The 20,389-nt window shown below is 47.7% G+C and overlaps 1 pseudogene; it reads left to right on the forward strand.

Moving 5' to 3' along the window:
- The first annotated feature begins 291 nt into the window (after positions 1-291).
- Positions 292-959, forward strand: LOC147357197 (uncharacterized; annotated as a pseudogene).
- The last annotated feature ends 19,430 nt before the right edge of the window (positions 960-20,389 follow it).

A 20,389-nucleotide genomic window follows, 5' to 3' on the forward strand; every position in this document is an offset into this window, starting at 1 on the left:
GTCAGCCAAGAACAGCATCAGCTCTGATCACAACGACCCTGTCCTGATGGCACGTGGGCTGTGACCACAGGGGCGACAAGTGGGCCATGCTCTGTGCGGACCACGGGCCCTGGGTTCTTGGGGGGCACCCCCACACGCCTGCTTACGCAGGCTACATGGCTTTGTGTATGACACGTGGGTCACGGAGGGTGCTGGTTACCAGCTCCTGAGAGGAGACGTGCTCCCCCCCACCGCAAGCCCCACACCTGTGGCCGCTGCGCCCCCTCCTTGGACTGCCTGTGGCAAGCCAGCATGGGCAGCAGGCAGCGGCAAGCACAGGACACGCAAGGTACACGTTCTACCTTCCTAAGCTGGGAGGTAAGTTTCAACCGTTTAGCCTCCTTAGTGGCAGAGCTTCCGGAAGACAAAATGTCGGACTACAAGGCCGACTGGGGATGGACAGCAGAGATGCTGGGGGAGAGAAGAAATCAAGCCTTGAGAGGAAGAGCACAGGCAGAAGGGCGTCCCCTGGTGGCTGTTAGTGACCCTGCTCTGGGACGGTCTGCGAGCAGTGGACACGGCCGGCCACCCACAATTGGATGGCCCCTCAGCCATTCACTGAGCTCTGGGCAATGCTCTGACAGCTGCGGCAGCACAGGCCCAGCCCGACTCTCCATGCCCAGCCAGTGCCCACTGGCAGCCCAGGGCAACACCTTTCCCGCCAGAAGGACGGGGTGGCTGGCTGGCTGGCAGTGGGGACGATGCTCCTAGCAGTGCCACGTCCCCGGGACGCAGCCTCTCACCTGCGGGCTCCCGGGGACGGCAAGCTGGGAGTGGGGCCCCGGGACTGCACATGCCCCACTGTGACTTCTTCAAGTGTATGGATAAAGACTTAAAACTGTGTTCATTACAGAGCTTATTTTGGCCATCTCTTAAATGAGAATGGGATTTTTCTAGGTCTCTATCCTGCTAGGCTTTGAGTTGCTGACTGAACTCTCAGCAGCAGTGACTCACAGCTGAAGCATCCCGGGGACACATAGGACAAAACTGCAGGGAAATTAACATAGGGATGACACAGAGTCGGGGACTGTCCAACACTCAGGGAGTGCTCCCATCTCAGATGGGCAGCACGACCCCCGCGTCTGCGCTCCTGTGTGGACTGAGCAGCATGGGCAGGGGCGTGGTGGGACAGCATGGGAATAGGCCCTCCCTGCGCCCGCCCCCACCCCCTACCCCAGGGACCCAGAGCAGCACCTTGGAGAGCGCTGTCACCCTCTACGCCACCTCGGCCTCCACCTCAGGCAGCATCTCCGCCCTCTGCAGCATCTGCCGCAGCTTCTCCACCAGCTCCAGGCCCTCCCGCAACTGGAGTTTCTTATCCTCTGTCTACAAAGGGAGAACAGCAGATCAAAACAGGCCAAGTGGTTTAGCCACTGCCACTTTAAGTAAGCTGAGACAAAACCTAAATCTACATGTCTACTGGATTCGTTCTGTTTCAGAAGCTGTGTCAGGGTAAATTTTCTCTCAGTGTTCCTGGGCTTGGTCTCAGTGAGCAGAACACCTCCTGCCAGAGTCCTTGCTTTTCCTAAACGTTCCCCGAAGACGTCTTTAAAAAAAAAAAAAAAAAGTTCTTATATATTAAAGAAGATTAGTTTTCTGTAGAATCTTATTCATTCTTATTGACAAGTTAAGGGAAGAAGGGTTCGGTACGGACCCTTCTTAAAACATCACCAGAATCATCATTTGAAGGGAACCCTACCGACGGCAGATGGCCATGGGTGTGTAAGCAAAAATATGGCTTTCACCTCTTCTGAAATATAGACGTAATAAGAGTGTGCCTGGTGAAATGCCAGTCAACTAATATTTGTAAATGCATGATTATTCTTTTTTTAATTTACATTTATTTATTTTAATTAGAGGCTAATTACTTTACAATATTGTATTGGTTTTGCCATACATCAACATGAATCTGCCATGGGTGTACACATGTTCCCAATCCTGAACCCCCCTCCCACCCCCTCCCCAGATTATTCTTTTAACAGGTCTTCTTACTCTGAAAAACTTTCAATGTGGAACATTTAGACAGATTCTTTTTTAAAAAGGAAAAAAAAAAAAAAAAGTATAAGCTCAGACTCCTGAGAGGTTAGCATTTGTTTCTAAGCAGCTTTCTTACTTTTTCTGTGTGTGTATTACTCTATGTACATACACAAACAATATGATATGCTTTAAGACCCTCAGAAAACAATAGCATATGGTATGTAGTATTTTCTGATCTGTCTTTTACAGCCATTATCTTGTATATCATAATGCTCTTAATTAGCATTCCACATCATACATTTCAATGGCTTTCTAGTATTTTATTTTGTGTTGGGGACAATGATATACTTTGGCACACACCAGACTGACTCACTTTGTTTTGGAGAAGCCAGATTTGGTTTCCCTGGTTAAGTCCTGATTATCTGAAACCACACCAGAACAGGAGCGAGTAAGGCTCACCAAACCACAGGAAGCACAAACCCTAATCAGACCGGAGCTCTAACCCTGCCTTTTGTCACAGTGACCCCAGTTCCTAACAGCCAGCCAGCTGCCATGAAGGTCCTTGATGCTCTCTGCTCTTTCAGTAAAAACGCTAACAAGCCAACAGATTCACGTTCAAGTAAAACAAAAGAGTCAGGAGTGGAATTCCACAAAATGGTTAAACTGAGTCCCAAATAATTCAAACCTGTAAGTTGCAGTCACCCCCCAATTTTTAAAAAATGTATTTCCAGCTGATTTACCATGATGTACATCCACACTTTTGAACGCAATATTTTAGGGTCATAAGAACTTTACACTGGGACTTGATTTCCAACGTGGGAGTCACATGAAAAGGTCTTTACCTTCCTTCCTCAGTAATTCACTACTATAAAAGTCAGACACAGTTCAGTAAAGGCCATTACCTGTGGATGCATAGAATCCTTATTTGTAATTTCATTTTCAAGTTTATCATTGAGGTCGTCCTAAGTTTCAAATCAAACATAAAGTTAACGTCCTCAAAATTCAAGTCCTAGACTTGGCAGTTTTCTCAGACGTGAGCAAAAACGTGCCTACCTCAAAGGTCACATTTGCCATGATTGGCATCCATCTGTCTTAACATTCTTTCCAGCCACTCGGTTTACCAAGCTTCTTTTTGACATAACAATCCCAAACACAAAGTATACTAAACTACCCTGTTTTTGCAAGAATTCCAGGAAGGAAGATATCTGGCATGAAGTCAGGACCTCTGTCTGCTACAACATACAGGTGGACTTGACCCAGAACAGGGAGGGACCTTCAACAGATCCAATGGGAAGCTCTGAGGCTCATTTCCTCAGGTAAAAGTTGGAAAAATCTCATGCAATTTCCTCAGAATTAAAGTAAGAATATTAACGAGTGGAAACAGAAGTCAAAGTGTAGCCCAACTGGGAGCAGCCTTCTCAAGCCTAGTTCTTCTAAAGCAGAGTTACACCACATGTATGAAACACTCAAACCAGGACAACAACTTGCTGCTGGTGCAACTCCTCTCCGCCAGCTCAAAATCCATTTCAGGTCCCTCCCTGGTCACTAAGTAACCAATGTAGGCAAAGTCCTAACATTAAAAGTGAAAGGTCTTAAAAACACTTTTTCCAGAATTCTATACATATTAAACTCTGCCACCTAATCTCCTGTTGCCAAAGAGTAGTGTGAATAGGTTATACAAACATGTGCAAATATTTCTGTTTTGAGTTCTCACACAGAATTACTCACACCAAGCTACTAAACAAGGACACCAACACCACATGTTGGAGGGGTTCTCTCTGAGACAGTCTCACGGGGGAGGGGTGGGGCAGGGTGGTCGCTGTCTGTCTGTGCACAAAGGAGAGGCGAGGCTCACAGGAGGAGGCCTGAGCCCCCAGCACTCTTCTGTTTTCACAGTGACCGTTAGGTAGTTTCTCGTAAATCATGACACCCGCAGAAACGACCGCCAGAAACATCATGATTCCACATGGTCACACAGCTCGGGCCTGAGGATCTGAGGGTGAGCAAATGCCACTCGACTTGCCTGACTGCCAGTGTCACTGTCACACATCCCTTCAAGGAACAGAACCTCAGAAAATGAGAGAAGATGGCCAGGCAATCTGCCTCAGCAGAGCCCACACAGCATGCTCCCATCTCTCCAAGAGAATGGGCTCCACAGACGTCACCAGACTCACCTGAGTGAATCAGAAGGACATTTCAGCATCATCAGGAACACATTCGACAGGCAGGTGCGGGGGAGGGAGATGAACCGGGAGACTGGGGTTGACATATATACAGTACTGATACTACGCATAAAGTCAATGAGTAAGGACCTAGTGTACAGCACAGGGAAGTCTACTCAGTGCTCTGTGGTGAAGTAAATGGGCAGGAAATCTAAAAGAGAGGGAGATACATAGATAGATAGATGACTGATTCACTTTGCTGTATAGCAGAAATTGACACATCAGTGTAAAGCAACTATGTGCCAATAAGTGAATGAATGGGTGAATGAATTTTTAAAAAAGGAACACACTGGAACCCCTAGAATTTGTAGAAATGAGGAGTCCACACCCAGGGTGCAGCACAGTGCTACAGCTGCCCTCATGTTGGTCCACTGCCAACGGACCCCAGAGACCTTGACACAGAGGCGGGGAGGCAGCCAGTCACAGTCTCGCCAGAGCTCTGCTCTTGCTCACACAGCCATCCCAAGGCTGAGATCACCGGGAGAACAAGGGACCCGCATCCCACCTCAGGACAACAGACATGGCCGCCATCACTCACTTTGCGGACATCCCACTGCAGTTTCGTGTTCACTTCCTCGGACTTGAGGAGGCCCTTCCTGGCTGTGTGCAGGTCCTCCTCCAGCTCTGTCACGTGGGCAAAGAGGGCTTCCAGGTGCTCCTTCATCTGGCTCTGCTCCTGCAACTGCTTGTCCATGACTTACTGGAGCTCGATCACCTTAGCCAGGTCTTCCTTGGGGCTTAGGGAGCTGTCAGAGGGTCTCTAAGGGGGAAAGGAAGCCTTAGACAGCCTTGTTTTGGGAGGGAGGGAACACAGCACTTCTGGGCAATTGGTGAGGTCAAAACTGCCTTCTGCATTCTGGGAGCTCACAGGACCCTCACGGCCACTCAGACCTACATGGTGCATTAGTGAGAGGTCTCAACAGCCCCGCACAGACTGGATGGTAAGACAAGAACCAGACAGAGAGCGAGACCAAGGACTTGCCTTTCCATTGGCGCTTGGCATTTTCTTGCTCGTGATTTACATCAAGCACCCCGTCCATTCGTATCTTTTCCTGGTTATTCTCCTTTGAGAATCATCTGCTAAAACAAAAAAATTGAATCAGAGTAAAGAAATAAGTAAAGACCGCAAAACTCCACCTGGAAAAACTCAACTCTGAACTGAAAACACAACATAAAAAGAAAATACATGGTGATGCTATCCACCCTGTATACAACCAGGTGATTAGAGTCAGAATTTGTCTTCTACTGGACAAAGGGGTACTTAAGAGATCCTGCAGCTCTGAGCCACAAGTCTAGTTTACTAGTCATTAAAATAACCCAGGTGGGCGGATCCTCAGTCAGAAAGACAAATAACATCTGATGTCCACCACTAAAGCCTTCATTCTTTTTTAAAATGGAAGGATACAAATGACAAACCCTTAACTGAAATTACACGATGACTGATCAAACTTACCTCTTTATGTGTGACACCTAATTCTTCTAACAAACTACACCTTTGGAGTGTTGCTCGTAATCGTGCTCTTTACTCAAATAAAAGGGGCTGAGTCACTGTGTGTTGATGTGTGTATATATGTTAGTACACTTCTTACATGGATACTGTAACAGAATATCTCATTGATCTTAACGTCAAGAAAATCTGCTTGTTAACGTCAAGAAAGTCTGCTTGTTTAAATTCTAAGTTTGAGAGAACAAAATGTTATCCTAAATTAATTTATTACCCAGTTTTTAACTGCAAATTAATATACAGAATATAATAAATCTTGAGACATTTATGCCAACTACTACTTTTTAATTGGGGGCTTCCCAGGTGCCTCAGTGGTTAAAAAACACACCTGCCAATGTAAGAGGGCAGGTTCAATCCCTGGGTCGGGAAGATCCCCTGAAGTAGAAGATGGCCACCCACTCCAGTATTCTTGCCTGGGAAGCCCCATGAAGAGAGGAGCATGGTGGGCTACAGTCCACAGTGTCGCAAAGATTCGGACATGACTGAGCATGTATGCAGGCAATGCTTTTTAACCATATAAAACTCTGACTTCTTACAGAAAAAATGTATATACAAGAATTCAAGAAGCTCAAAAGTCAACTAGTTACATAAATACATGCATCATCCACCTAACAAGGCAGCAAGTGTACAAATCCAGGACAGCTGGGTAGCTGGTACCTTCTCGTCCAGGGCCTTGTGGTGCTCAAACAGCAATTTCAGCACCCTAAGCACCTCCTTGGACTGCAAGGAGATCCAATCAGTCCATTCTGAAGGAGATCAGCCCTGGGATTTCTTTGGAAGGAATGATGCTAAAGCTGAAACTCCAGTCCTTTGGCCACCTCATGCGAAGAGTTGACTCATTGGAAAAGACTCTGATGCTGGGAGGGATTGGGGGCAGGAGGAGAAGGGGACGACAGAGGGTGAGATGGCTGGATGGCATCACTGATTCGATGGACGTAAGTCTGGGTGAACTCTGGGACTTGGTGATGGACAGGGAGGCCTGGCGTGCTGCGATTCATGGGGTCGCAAAGAGTCGGACATGACTGAACGGCTGAACTCAACTGAACTGAAGCACCTCCATCTCGCTGGTTATGCCTACTGGGGACCACACCTGCGGCTTGCCCTCCATCATCCGGAGGGATGGCATATACCAGGAAACCAGGCACTCCAGGTGCTCCAGCAGCAGCTGCAGGGCAGGGCCAAAGGAGCACCTTCAACCTCATACTTGAATTCAGGGCCGGTAACTCCTCTCAGCCTCATGCTATAGCTGAAACCATGCTAAGGCATGTCGGAATCCCCCCAGTTCAGTCTAAAGTTCGAGTGGACTTCCCCAGTGGCCCAGTAGTTAAGACTCCACACTTCTGCAGGGGTCATGGGTTTTAATCCCTGATCAGGGAACTAAGATCCCACACAAAGTGTAGCGTGGACAAAAATGTAAGTTAAGAGAACTCCCCCCGTCAAATGTACTAAAATACATTAGCTCATCATAAATTTGAAGCAAGGTATGAGAACCCCGAACTGATCCACCCTGGTCTGCTCAGCGGGAAGATGTTAAGAATGACTTGAAAATCAGACAGAGTTTAAAGACAGCAACACGGAGTCCAGTGGTGACCCCTGCGGGGTCACGTGAGAATCCCCCCACTGACCCTGGTGTTGTTTCTTTCCACTTTCAGCTCAGCAATTTCTTCTTCTAACAAACTGCTCCCTGCATATATTTAGTTCTTCAGTAAGAGTTGGAAACTCCTAGAAAACAGTTAAATGAAAAACTAAATGCAAACATAAATTAAAAAGAGAGCGAGACTGTGAAGACTGACCCTGTCAATTCTCTCCAGGCTCCACACAAAGGATCTCCTTGCCCCTCCAGAGAAGAGGGGGTCCACTGACTCCAAGACCACACAGACCACCACAACTTAGACTGGCCTTCAGCCTCCACCTCGACCTGACAGGCACATGCCAGTGGAGAACCCAGAATCCAAGCCTGCCTTCTCAAGACACAGGGACGTCTGAAAAACTTTCCAAAACATAAACCTAACAACAAAGTGGATAAAGAGATTCTTAAACAACACACAGACCAGTGACCTAGAGCCACTGTGGAGGGTGAAGAAAAAAGGGAAGGTCTACAAGGTCACCAAACTTTGGAGTGTTCCTCTGGGAAAAAGGCTGATGGCACCCCAAGGCCATCTGTTAGCCTGACTCCACTGAAGTCACCCAGTCATTCAATCAACTGGTTAAAATGTTAAATTTATGTTATATGTATTTTATCACAATTTGCGTGCACGCGGGGCCATCCACGTGGTGAACTTGCTCAAAATGAATCACACGGAGTCTTTCATTCTTCTATTTTTCTTTGCAGAAATAAAACAATCCTGGGCTATGTATCCCTTACTACATATTGAGTATTCAGCACCCAAAACAGTACCCAGCACTTGTAAGAGGCATGTAGTAGACATGTGAAGGTATGAGGGTGTATGTTATACACATAAGCAGTAGGTACCTGTCATTAAAATACTGGACACACTGGTCTGTGCTTTGTAAGATGGGAGACATTAATGGGCTTAGCCTTTCTACTTCAAGGACTGACTCTCTAGCTCGATCCTCATGCCCCAGAGACTCCTCCAGCCAGTATATCCTTTCTTTGGAAGAAGGGAGACGTTAAGGGGTTTAGCCTTTCTGCTTCAAGGACTGACTCTATAGCTCAGTCCACGTGCTCCAATGACTCCTCCAGCCAGTGTTTCCCTTCTTGTGGGGCCTCCGTCCATCCTCCATGCAAGACCTGCACAACCTCTTACAAGGTAAACCTGCTGGAGTCAATCCTGCCCACTGAGGCCAAAACGACCTGGCTGGCAGGACGCACAACTATGCTAACAAAATGAAACACAGCCCCAACGCTTTGCTGGGTGAGGGCCAATCCGACCAGCCCAGCCCCTGGCTCAGGCCATTCTGCTTCCAGGACTTGGGCTGAAGCCAAGTTCTTCCTCGTCTTGGCCTTTGCCTTGGGGTTGCAGCACTGGAATAACACCCACAGGTGGGCCCTTCTGCGACCCATCCTTGTGGATGGGGGCAGCCCCCTACTCGGGGGCAACGGATGTTTCACAGTAGGATAACTCGGCTCTGGATTTATCACCACTGATCTCACACTACGACCACTCTCAGACACACCGTTCTCACACTATGACCACTGCTCTCACACTATGACCACCAGCATCGCCATCTCAAGGAGAAATGGCACGAAGGCTCTGCCTCCAGCACATCTCCCAGAAGCCCAGAACCAGAACCCGTTCAGTCACAAGGGGCTCCATGGTAACAGGGGGGCTGGGCTCAGGCCCACTGTCAAGGGTGCAGAGATGGGGGAGGGGCTGCCAAAAAGACGACAGGTGAGTGTGGGGTGCAGGAGAAGGAAGGTCATGCTCACAGCTCAGGCCCACTGTCAAACATGACCCTGCAAGGTACTGGGTCACAGTCGAACTGACCAGTATAAACTGCTTCAGAAACCACCACCCCTGGGAATGAGCACGTCTTCTAAGTGGGCTTCTGCCCCCCCTACCCCAAAAATAAGCCTCCAGTGAGGCTACTGAACGGCACCCCTGAGCTCAAGGGCATCCCCAGAACCCACCCAGCTGAGGAGGACTCACCGCACTAGATGCCCCTCACTCTCACCCTGAGCTCGGTCCTCCCTGACTGACTCCCTCACTCGAGCTCAGCAAGGGCTTGACCAACCTCGCTCCAGGCACTTAAAATGAACCCACAGTGGGTAGAGGGGTTCATTCAACCTGCTGCAAACTCGCCCTCTTAACTTTGACCCTATGCTGCCAGACGACTCTGCCTCATGGGGGCTGCACAGTAGAGGTTCAGGTGTGTCCCTGCCTCAAGCCGCGACAGCCTGCACCTCCCAGACCCCGCCAGGTGCTGCCCCATCCTCCGCCCCAGAGTCTCCCACCGCTCTCCTGGCCCCACTCCCACCCTCGAGGCTCTCCACTCGCCAGGGCACAGGCCAGACTGCTCCTGGCTCAGCCCGGACCTCTGCTGTCACTTGAGGACCTCGGTCCCCAGGGTGCATGGGGTCCTATATCCACCCATCTCAGAGATCACAGACTCTGGGAGAGACAGAGTACAGTTTGGGGTCCTGACCACAGTTCACCCTGACCACGTTCTCTTTTTTTGGCTTTATCTACCGGAGTTCTCTGAGATGACTTTTTAAAACCTCAACTGTTGCTTTCAAAAAGACTGTAAAATCATTGTGCTCAACTTTAAGAATAAAATCTTCATTTTCAACCTTAAAGTGAAACTGGAGGGAAGACTAACAGCAGTCATTTTTTTCAAACTGAAAAACAAACCCACATGTGACCATGTCACAGAATACAGATCAAATAACCCATCCCTCCCCAGCCTTCTCCTCCACTACCAGCAGCCCGTCATCGAAAGGCCTGCCCTGGGCTGGCAGGGGCAGGGGAAGAGGGCAGACCAGCTCCTCTGTTTCCAGGCTGCGTCAGCCGCTTGCTCCACCTCCTTCCCAAGTTCACGTGGCACTGAAACAGCCCAGACAAGCTGGGGATTCTGATCAGAAACACAACCGTGGGTACTAAGCAAGGACCCCTGGTTCTTGGTTTTCCTGGTCAAATAAAGGTAATCAATACAATTACTGTGACTGTTACATGTGGTTTCAGATGACAGAAGACACTCAGGGTGTCCCCACTTCCAGTGACAGACGCAAGCAGCTTGTAGGTCAGCCTACCAAGAGCTAGAAAACCTAAATACAATTTAAAGGAGGTCCTTAGGCAGCCACAATCCAAGATTTCAAACAAAAGGGAAGCCCACTGAGGAAGCTGGAGACTGAGAGGGGAGCTGGAGACTGAGAGGGCCGCTCCTTCCCTCAGTGCATCTGAACAAAGCTGACTCTGCGAAGAAAAGGCAGGGAAAAACTCAAACAGAGGGGACAGGTTAACACAGTTCTGGATGGTTCCTTGGGATGGGAAGACAAAAATTTGAGTGCAGGCCTGACAAGTCAGTCTGGATGTCAGAAAATGTACCCAACACTCTCTCCAAACCGGCTGAGTGCTGAGTATCAGTCACCTCGTGGTGCTTAGGAGACAGACGGTGGGCTTCAGGACCTGCTGAGAAGGGGGAGGCCTGGGAGGCACCCCAGGCTTCCAGATCGAGATGCTGGAAAGCTCCTCCCTGGGGTCGGGGGGAAGGTGGGTGAAAGCTGCTGAGACTGAGCTTACAAGGACCCCCCAGCCTCAAGTCCCTCAGGCCTTGAGTGAACAGACAGCTCTGTCCCCACTGGAGGTCTGCATTAGAGGAAGCTCTGGAGAGGACAGCATCACTCAGAACCTCTGCAGCTGCTGCTGCTGCTAAGTTTCTTCAGTCGTGTACGACTCTGTGCGACCCCATAGGCGGCAGCCCACCAGGCTTCCCCATCCCTGGGATTCTCCAGGCAAGAACACTGGGGTGGGTTGCCATTTCCTTCTCCAATGCAGGAAAGTGAAAAGTGAAAGTGAAGTTGCTCAGTCATGTCTGACTCTTTGCGATCCCATGGACTGCAGCCTACCAGGCTCCTCCATCCATGGGATTTTCTAGGCAAGAGTACTGGAGTGGGGTGTCATTGCCTTCTCCAAGAAGAGGACTACATCAGCTCAAACTACCTGGATGTCCAAATTCATGTCGAGACTGCAGTGAATGTAATACAGGAAACGTTTTTGGATCTCTCTAGTTCTCTAACTGGTAGTTCCATGGCTTGTTACTAAGCATCTCAATACACTGGAAACCAGAAGTTTCACACTTTCCTGTAAATGCAGTTCCTTTTGGGAAAAGTTTCAAGTCTATACTCTGACCCAGGTCAATCAAGACCAAGCCGGCAGATAAGTCATCATCTTTGTTGTCTTGTTCCAAAAATCTGTTTCTGAGTATGGTTTTCCAAACATAATGTCCAACATGCAACCAATAAAGCAAGGAAAAGTGTAACAACAAACAGGACCAAGAGAAAAATAACTGAACCAGATCTGGAGGTATCAGATGTATATCAGCATATCAGAGGTATGCTAGAGGTATTAGATGCAAACACCACCTGTTCAAAAATATACTTGACAAAAGGAAAAATTTCTGACAATCAAAACCGACTCTAGAACTTTACAATAACAGTGACTGCATTTAAGAACTCAGTCTCTGGGTTTAACATCAAATTGGACATAGCTGAAGAGAGGATCAGTGAACTGAAGGATGGATCGCTTATATATAGGAAAAAAGTATAGAATATATTAAAGGAGCCCGTTGTTAAACTACGTTGTTAAAAACTATAAATGGGTAAAAAAAAAAAAAAGCAAAAAAAAAAAACAAAACAAAACTATAAATGGGGACCCTCATGGTGGAAAAAAGACAGAAAGGGGAATAAAAAATGCCTCCAGGGGTTGAAACTAAAGTGCCTCTTAATGAAAGTGAAAGAGGAGAGTGAAAAAGCTGGCATAAAACTCAACATTCAAAAAATTAAGATCATGGCATCCAGCCCCATCACTTCACGGCAAATAAATGGGGAAACAATGGAAACAGTGACAGACTGTATTTTCTTGGGCTCCAAAATTACTGCAGATGGTGAAATTAAAAGATGCTTGCTCCATGGAAGGAAAGCTATGACAAACCTAGACAGCATATTAAGAAGTGGAGACATTACTTTACCAACAAATATTCATTTAGTCAAAGCTATGGTTTTTCCAGTAGTCATGTATGGATGTGAGAGTTGGCCCATGAAGAAGGCTGAATGCCAAAGAATCAATGCTTCTGAACTGTGGAGTTGGAGAAGACTCTTGAGAGCCCCACGGACTGCTAGGAGATCCAATCAGTCAATCCTAAAGCAAATCAGTCCTGAATAGTCACTTCAAATGAAGCTCCAATACTTTGGCCACGTGGTGTGAAGAAGTGACTCATTGGAAAAGAACCTGATGATGGGGAAGACTGAAGGCAGGAGGAGAAGGGGACGACAGAGGATGAGCTGGTTGGATGGCATCACTGACTGGATGGACATGAGCTTGAGCAAACTCCGGGAGTTGGTGATGGACAGGGGAGCCTGGCATGTTGCAGTCCATGGGGTCACAATGGGTCAGACACTGAGCGACTGAACTGACTGATGGGGACAGTGGCAAGAGTTGGTTCAAGAATCAGACCATTGACTCAAAAATGAAAACCACATGTTGGTTTCAGCAGCTCAGCGGGTACCTAAGGCAAGAAGAAAATGTTCAAGCACTCAGAGGAAAAAAGTTGTGGCTTTTAATGGCACAACAAAACTTAGATCTGACTTTTCAAAAACAAGGAAGTCAGAAGATAATAGACTGGCATCTGTAAAATGCTGAAAAGCAAATAACCACCAACCTGGAATTCTATACCCAACAAAAACACTCTTAGAAAGTGAAAGCAAAATAAAGACTTTTAGGGCAAATGGAAATGAGACAACTTATCACCCACAGACATGAATTAAAAAAAAAAAATTAAGGCAGTGCTTTGGGAAAAAGAAAAGTAGTCTCTGACAGAAAGATAAAAAACAAGTAAAGACCAACAATGAGGTAACTGTGAGGGTAAATATTAACTCTACAAAACAATGATGTTAACACCAAAAATATATCTAACAATTTAAAGTATAACAGTGACAAGGAGGAAACAGTCGTGTCAGGGAGGCGGTAAGAGTACTAAGTTAGACTTGAATGTAAAACACATGCTGTATCTGTGAATGTACACCCAACAACCTGACAGAGGAGCACAGAACTAGAAAAACACTTCATACTTCTAAAAGAAGGCAAGAGAAAAGAACACAGAATATGTGGGACAAACAGAAAACAGTCACATGGTATCTGCACATGGAAATATCAAAATTATAAATAGAGCAAATACTCTCATTAAAAGACAAAGTGTTAAACTGATTACAACGAAAACTATAGACTATTCACAGAGGTACACGTTAAGATGGAAGATCTTTTAGACAGGTGAAAGTAAAAGATACCCAGGAAAACAAGGACAGAAAACTGATGTGGCAATACCACTGTCAAATAGTGTCTAAAGAAGCATTACAAGTGATAAAAAGGAGCATCTCATACTGATACAAGTTCAGTCTAGCAAGAAGATGAGGATTCTAAATTTGAATGCACCTAATAACATAACCTCAAAATATCAATACATAAAAACTGACAGAAATAGAAAAGGAGTAACAGCCAAGTTCATAATCCCAGTGGGAGACATTAAAGACACATCTCTCATGGAACTGGGCTCCCTGGTACGTAGTCACCAGCAGCTATGAAGTACCTGAAATGCGGCTGGCTCTACAATGAGATGCACTGCAAGCATGAAACACACACTGGATTTTAAGGACTTAGCATGAAAAAAAGAACATGAACTATTTCATTAGGTTTTATCATGTTGATTACACACTTAAATGATAATATTTTGGGTGTGTTAAAATAAAATATATTACAGGTAATTTCACCTACTTATGCTTTTACTCAACGTGGCTACTGGAATCTGAATTACATGAGTGACAAACCAGATCTACTGATACACACGGAACATTGCATTCCCATTGATACATATTATTTTCAAGAGCCCAAGGAAAATATAACAAAAAGAATATATACTGGGACATTAGGAAAATGCAAATTATTTCAAAGTACTGAAATAATGCAGGGTATACTTACAGATTGCAATGGGCTGACGGTTTATACGCCCTCAAACTTCACCCCACACGTGGTGGTGATCCTAGGAGGCAGGCACTCTGGGAGGGGTCAGGTCAGGAGGGAATGGGCTCCTGTGCTGCAAGGACAGAGAGAAGAAGCAGGCAGTCTAGGAACCAGGAAACAGTCCTCACCAGATGTGGCACCTGCGGGTGATCTTGGGACTCCCCAGCCTCCAGGACTACAAGAAACAACTTTCTGTTGTTTATCAGCTAGTCTACAGTATTTATAACAGCAGCCTGAAAAGACTAAGACAGGGCTGTTCATGGAATTAAGCTAGAAATCAAAAAAGGGTCACTAGAAAAATCTTCCCAAACATTGGGAAGTTAAATGACATACTGCTTGAAGAATTTCATGAATAATAATTTTTAAAAACAATGAAATTTAGAAAATACTTTTCCATAAGAAATAATGATAATCTGGCTGATTCAAACCTGCAGGATGTCGCGAACTGTGTTTAGAGGGTAACACGTATACTGGAAAAGAAGAAAGGCTAAAAATCAATTAACCCTCTCTCCCAAGAAACCAGAAAAAAAAAAAAAAAAACATAGCAAATGAAACACAAGGCAGATGAGGGGGAAAAAAAAAAGGAGCAGAAAATAAATAAACAGAAAGCAAATATGAAGTAAAACAAACAAACAAAAAAAGCCCAAAGTTGGCTTTTTTGAAAGGACTGATAAAACTGATAAACCCCTAGAGAGACTTATTAAGAAAAAGAGACAAAGCACAAATCACCAGCATCAGGGATTTTTAAAAGGGGAGACTACACATCTTGCAGATAAGAAAGATATTATGAACCACAGTTCACTTACTAATTGGAGAGTCTGCTCACCTCAATAAATTCCTAGCAGGTGGGACGTACTTTACTTAAATAGACCCAAGAAGACATACAAAATCAGAAAATTTTATTTGCATGAAAAAATTACATCTGAAATTAAAAGCCTCCCCATAATGAAACCAACTGGTTTTGCCAGTCAATTCTTCCAAAAATCTAGGGAAGAAAACAGTAATCTCACAGGAACTCTTGGGGTAAACAGGGAGCACTCTCCAACCTTGTTTTATAAGACTAGCATGACCTTGATACTAAAATCAACCAGGAAGAAGCACAAGAAAGTAAAATTACAGACTCTGAGTATAGATGAAATAATCCTAAAAAAAAAACACTAACAAGTAAAGTCCAACAGAAGGAGAATACATAGAGATCAGGTTGGGGTTGTTTTAGAATCACAAAATTTTTTAAAAGTTAAATCACCACATAAAAGAAAAATCACCTGTTTCAAAATCTTCAGAAAATAAACAAGAAAATTTAATGTAATAATTTTAGTTCATTACTAAGAAAAAACTCTTAGTAAACTAACAGAAGAATTTACATATTTTGATAAAAAATATCTACAAAAAAGCTAATATCCTGTGTGATGGTGAAATGCTGAAAGCTTTTCCTCTGATAATGGGACAGAGACAAGGATACTTATTCTCACTACTTCTGTTCACCACTCTACTGGAGATCCTAGTCCATACAACAAGGCAAGAAAAAGGAAAAGGTTATCACAGTTGCAAAGGGTGAAAAAAAGCACTTATTTGCAGACATAATTGTGTATACATAAAAAAAAAAAACAATTAGAATGATTTGAAGTAAATGGATTAGGCAAGTGAATATAGAAAAGTCAATTGTATCTCTATTAGGAATTTATAATGGCACTGAAAATATCAAGATATCTAATTAAACATGTGCAAGACATATAGCAAACTATAAACTTCTAAGGTAAATTAAAGAAGATCTAAAAAAATGGAGTGCTGTCTATATTGTGTTCATGGATTAAAAGAACAACATAAAAGATACACACGCACACAGAGTTAACCCTGTGAGGTGATGCGTATGTTGGGCAATCATTCCACGACATCTATGGGCATCAAGTCATCACAATGTAGACTTGAAATACACACAAACTGTATCTGTCAATGCCCCTTAGTGAACCTGGGGGTCTAAAATCATGGTCTGGCACCTGATAGCTGGCAGGTGTGGGAACCCGGGTTCACATACAGGCTGTACACACTCTTAATCACAGATGAGACCTGAAGCAACCCAGCAACTATCCATTTTTCTTTTTCTGTTTTTCTCTGTTCCCCTTGCCATTTGTGTTTAACAGATTCCCAGTATTGAGTGAGCAGCGTCAATGCAGCAATAATGTTTCCCCATCTAAGGCGGAAGCATGTAACACCAGCAGACTTCCCAATCACCCCAAGATAACTGGGGTGCCCAATCACCCCAAGATAACTGGGGTGCCCCATCACAACAGAAAGCAAAGAAACACAACATTCCCTGAGAGCGAGCTGCCAAACAGCAGTGGGAACTAGGTCTACCAGAAGGCTTGGAGCCCATGCTGGGCCCCTCAGCTTGAGGCCACACTTGCCTTTCCACAATTCTGGGGGTACTGGCAGAAGAAAGCCAGGCCATGGAAGTGGGATGGTGTGGCCAGCCTGTGGGACTCAGGGCAGGACTGACTTGGGTCTGTGTTGGGCTCCATGTCCGGTCACTTCAAGGGTGCTTGGAGTGCTTGTACAAAGTTCTTGGGATCATTGTAGGTTTTTGGCAAAAAGCAATGGAGCTGAAGTCACTTAGTATGGTTTTTAAGGAAAAAACCTCACTAAGGATTCACTCAGTGCCAGCCTCGGCCCCTAGTGAGGTGCAGACTACTGGTCATCCATGGCTGTGCCCGCAGCCCACCAGGGCAAGGGGAGGCTCCGGGACACCGGGTGCCACGTGGGGTTCTTCCCCCACTTTGAGTGAAGAGCTGCACCCCCTAGGATGAACCCGGGTCAATCCTCCACCTCTGATGCTGAGGCCCCCGTGCCTCCCACGACCGGAGGATCCAGCCTCTCCCGAGGCCTCCGTGTCACTGCATAGGCCTTGTCCATGCAGCCCCAGCAGACAGGGTGAGTTCTGTGCGGAGCCTCCCAACTCGCTGGCCTCACTGCCCACATCGGGGCCATTGCAGGAGCACCGTGTGTCCACTGAATGAGTGGATGAGGGCCCCTAACAATGACAGTGATGATAATGAGGAGGAGGTGAAGGGGGCTAAGATCCAAGTGTCAGTCCCTGATCCAGGCATCTGTGTGTATTAACTCATTTAACTTCAAGACAAAATTGTGTGTGTCGGGTCCTGCCACTGTTCTCACCTTGGAGCCAGCAAGTTCACTCTCAGTGTCCAGGGGAGGCTTCAGCCACTGGCCACAGACCGGACATCTTTAACACAAATTCATTCTGCCCCAGTTTTGGAGTCAGAAACCTGTGATCAAGGTGTGGGCAGGGCTGAGCTCCCTCCAGAGGCTCCCGGAGAGGGTTTCTCTGGCCTGGTCCAGCCCTTGGGGGACTCCAGGCCTCCCTGGGCTTGTGGCCACATCACCTCGACCTCTGTGTCTATCTACACAAACCTTCTCCCCTGAGTGATCTCCCCAGGATGAGGTCACCCCCTCTTCTCTTCCAAGGACACCTGTCATTGGATTTAGGGTCCATATGCATCCCGGGTGATCTGGTGCAGAGTTCAGTAACTTACTTCCATCTGCCAAGAACTTTCATCAGAATAAGGTCACCTTTGCAGGCTGCAGAAGGATGGACGGCTTTCGGGGCCACCCCTCAGCCCACCATACTTGTCATGAAGCCACAGGGCAGAGCCTCACTGGGCTTGGTGCAGGGAGCTTTGAAGAAGAAGGGCTCCAGTCCTGGGGCTGCCTCAAGAAAACAGGATCAGGACACTCAGGCACAGGGACCAGATGGGCAGGGTTCAGAGGTGTGCTGGTGGGCGTGGGGCTCACCTGCAGGGAGCCTTGAGCCTGACATGACTGCCCAGGGGTGGGGGACACAGCGCATGGTTTGGGAATGGACACATCCCAGCACAGACGAGGGGAGGCAGGCCCAGGGTGTCAGACCAGGGGAGCCCAGATCTTCCTGCTGCCCTCAAGGGGGAGGTTAGATGGGCACAGGAAGGAGCCGTGGTTTCAGTGACCTGGGTCAGAGTCCTGATCTGCTGCTGTGTTGTCTCTGGTGAGTGACTCAGCCTCTTTGAGCTCCCTCTCTGAGGAGCCTTTTGCTCCTCTGCAAATCTTTGCCATACATGACTTGCTTCACGGATGGGGGCAGCTCTTGGTGGTCTCAGCACCCCCGCCCAACCCCATGGCTGGGGCTATGCCACCTCTCTTGAGGCCACTAAGACCACCCCTGCACAGACTCTTTGCAAAGAAGCTGGAAGACGCTTCCCCAACCCCAGGAGCCCTGGGGCACTGAGACCCAAGAGGCAGCAATGCCTTTAGCCTGGGGACTTCCGGGCATGGGGTTGACCACATGGGGCACTGGGAGTGACCGTGGTTGGCTCCATACAGCCAACCCCATCTTTCCTGTTACAGCCCAGGTTTATTTCTGTGTGCTCTGCTCAACTTCACACAAAGACCCAAAATATATTCCTCCAAATCTGCAGAGATTTCTCTCCACGGTGGTCAAGAAGCAGTGCCCGGGCCAGCATCCCTGGGAAAACATGCTCCGCTGTTTATGTGAGTGACTGGGTCCCTCCCAGCAAAACATTTGGCAAGATGGGGAAAGGGTCATGGGACTCGTTGGACATATGGGATGTCCTCGTTCTTACAAATATAGGATATTTTAAACCCTGGCGCCCAGCCTGACAGCAGCCTGCTCCCTGCGGGAAGAAACCGAGAGACGCCGGTCCCCTCCCCCAGACGGAGGCCCCAGAGTGGTGGCTTCTGTCCAGATTGGCCCCTTGGGTGGGGAGTCTGGAGGCCACAGAACCGCAGGAGCCTCGAGCCTTGGCGTGGGCATGGGGAAGGCCAAGGGGCTTGGGGAAATGATAGGGTCAGGGCCCTTGCAATGGACTGCCACCAAAGGCTGGACAAAGACAAGAAGTAAGAAAACAAATGTCACACCTTAAAGCTGCTCAAGAGCCAAGAAGGCCCAGAAGAGTGACCAGGGCCATGCCGTCCAAGATGGGGGAGAGGAGAAGGAGGCTCGCCCAGCAAAGACTGGACAGGGTTAAACCTCCGCTCCCAGCTCAACTCACAGGAACACAGACCCCACCACAGTCACTCCTGGCACTTTCCTTTTAGAAGGAAGAAGGGAATCACAGAACAAGCAACACCATTCCTGTGGGGGATTCCTGGTGGTCGAGGACACCAAGGGCCCCTCTTCATCCCCAGGCTGCCTGAGCCTGCGTGTTGTATGTCACAGTCACCTGTCTCCACTCGGGGTGGGCTCCGAGGTTGTTGGAAGTTTGGCCACAGCGAGGCCAAGCGGGAGGTCCCTAGCTGCCCCCAGAGGGCTCCCGGGAACCACCACCTCCCCAGCCCACCCTGATCCCACAGCTGCCGCCCACCCCAGAGGGCCCCGTCACTGCCATCAGGGAATTAGAGGGTGCTGAGTTCTCAGGCCCGAGGGCAGTGGGGGTGCCTCCACGGCATCCTGTGTGTGCACCCCTCCCTGGTTCACGATCCAGCAGGAGCTGTGGGGAGCATCTGTGCACAACAGGGACACACAGGACAGCTCCCGAGCACCACCAGCCAGGAAGCCCTGGAGCCCCGATGGGAGGCCTGGGCAGGACTTCTGACCACCACAGGAACGTGATCAACCTCCCCCTCTCCGTGCCCTCGGCTTCCTCAGCTCCAAGGATACCACCACTTGGAGGGCCTCTGATGCCAGGGCTGCTCTGTGGGAGGGGTCGTGTTCTCCTCGAATGTGTTCAAGGTACATGATGCCTGGTCAGTCCCTAATGACCAGGTGCATTCTTGGCAACCCTGGGGCCTGCCTGCTCTTCCTGTTGGCACCGGGGTCCCACATAGGTGTGAGCTGGAAGGCTGGTTCCAGGCTGGGTCTATCTGCTTAGGTGACTGACGTGCCCCATGGGAGGGAGAGTGTCTGGCATGGGGTGGGCCTCATCCCCTCCTTCTCCTGATTGGCG

The sequence above is a fragment of the Bos grunniens genome, chromosome 15 (assembly GCF_055505025.1).
Source record: "Bos grunniens cultivar Pamir isolate PY7600 chromosome 15, Bosgru_T2T1.0, whole genome shotgun sequence".
In the NCBI taxonomy this organism is placed as follows: domain Eukaryota; kingdom Metazoa; phylum Chordata; class Mammalia; order Artiodactyla; family Bovidae; genus Bos; species Bos grunniens.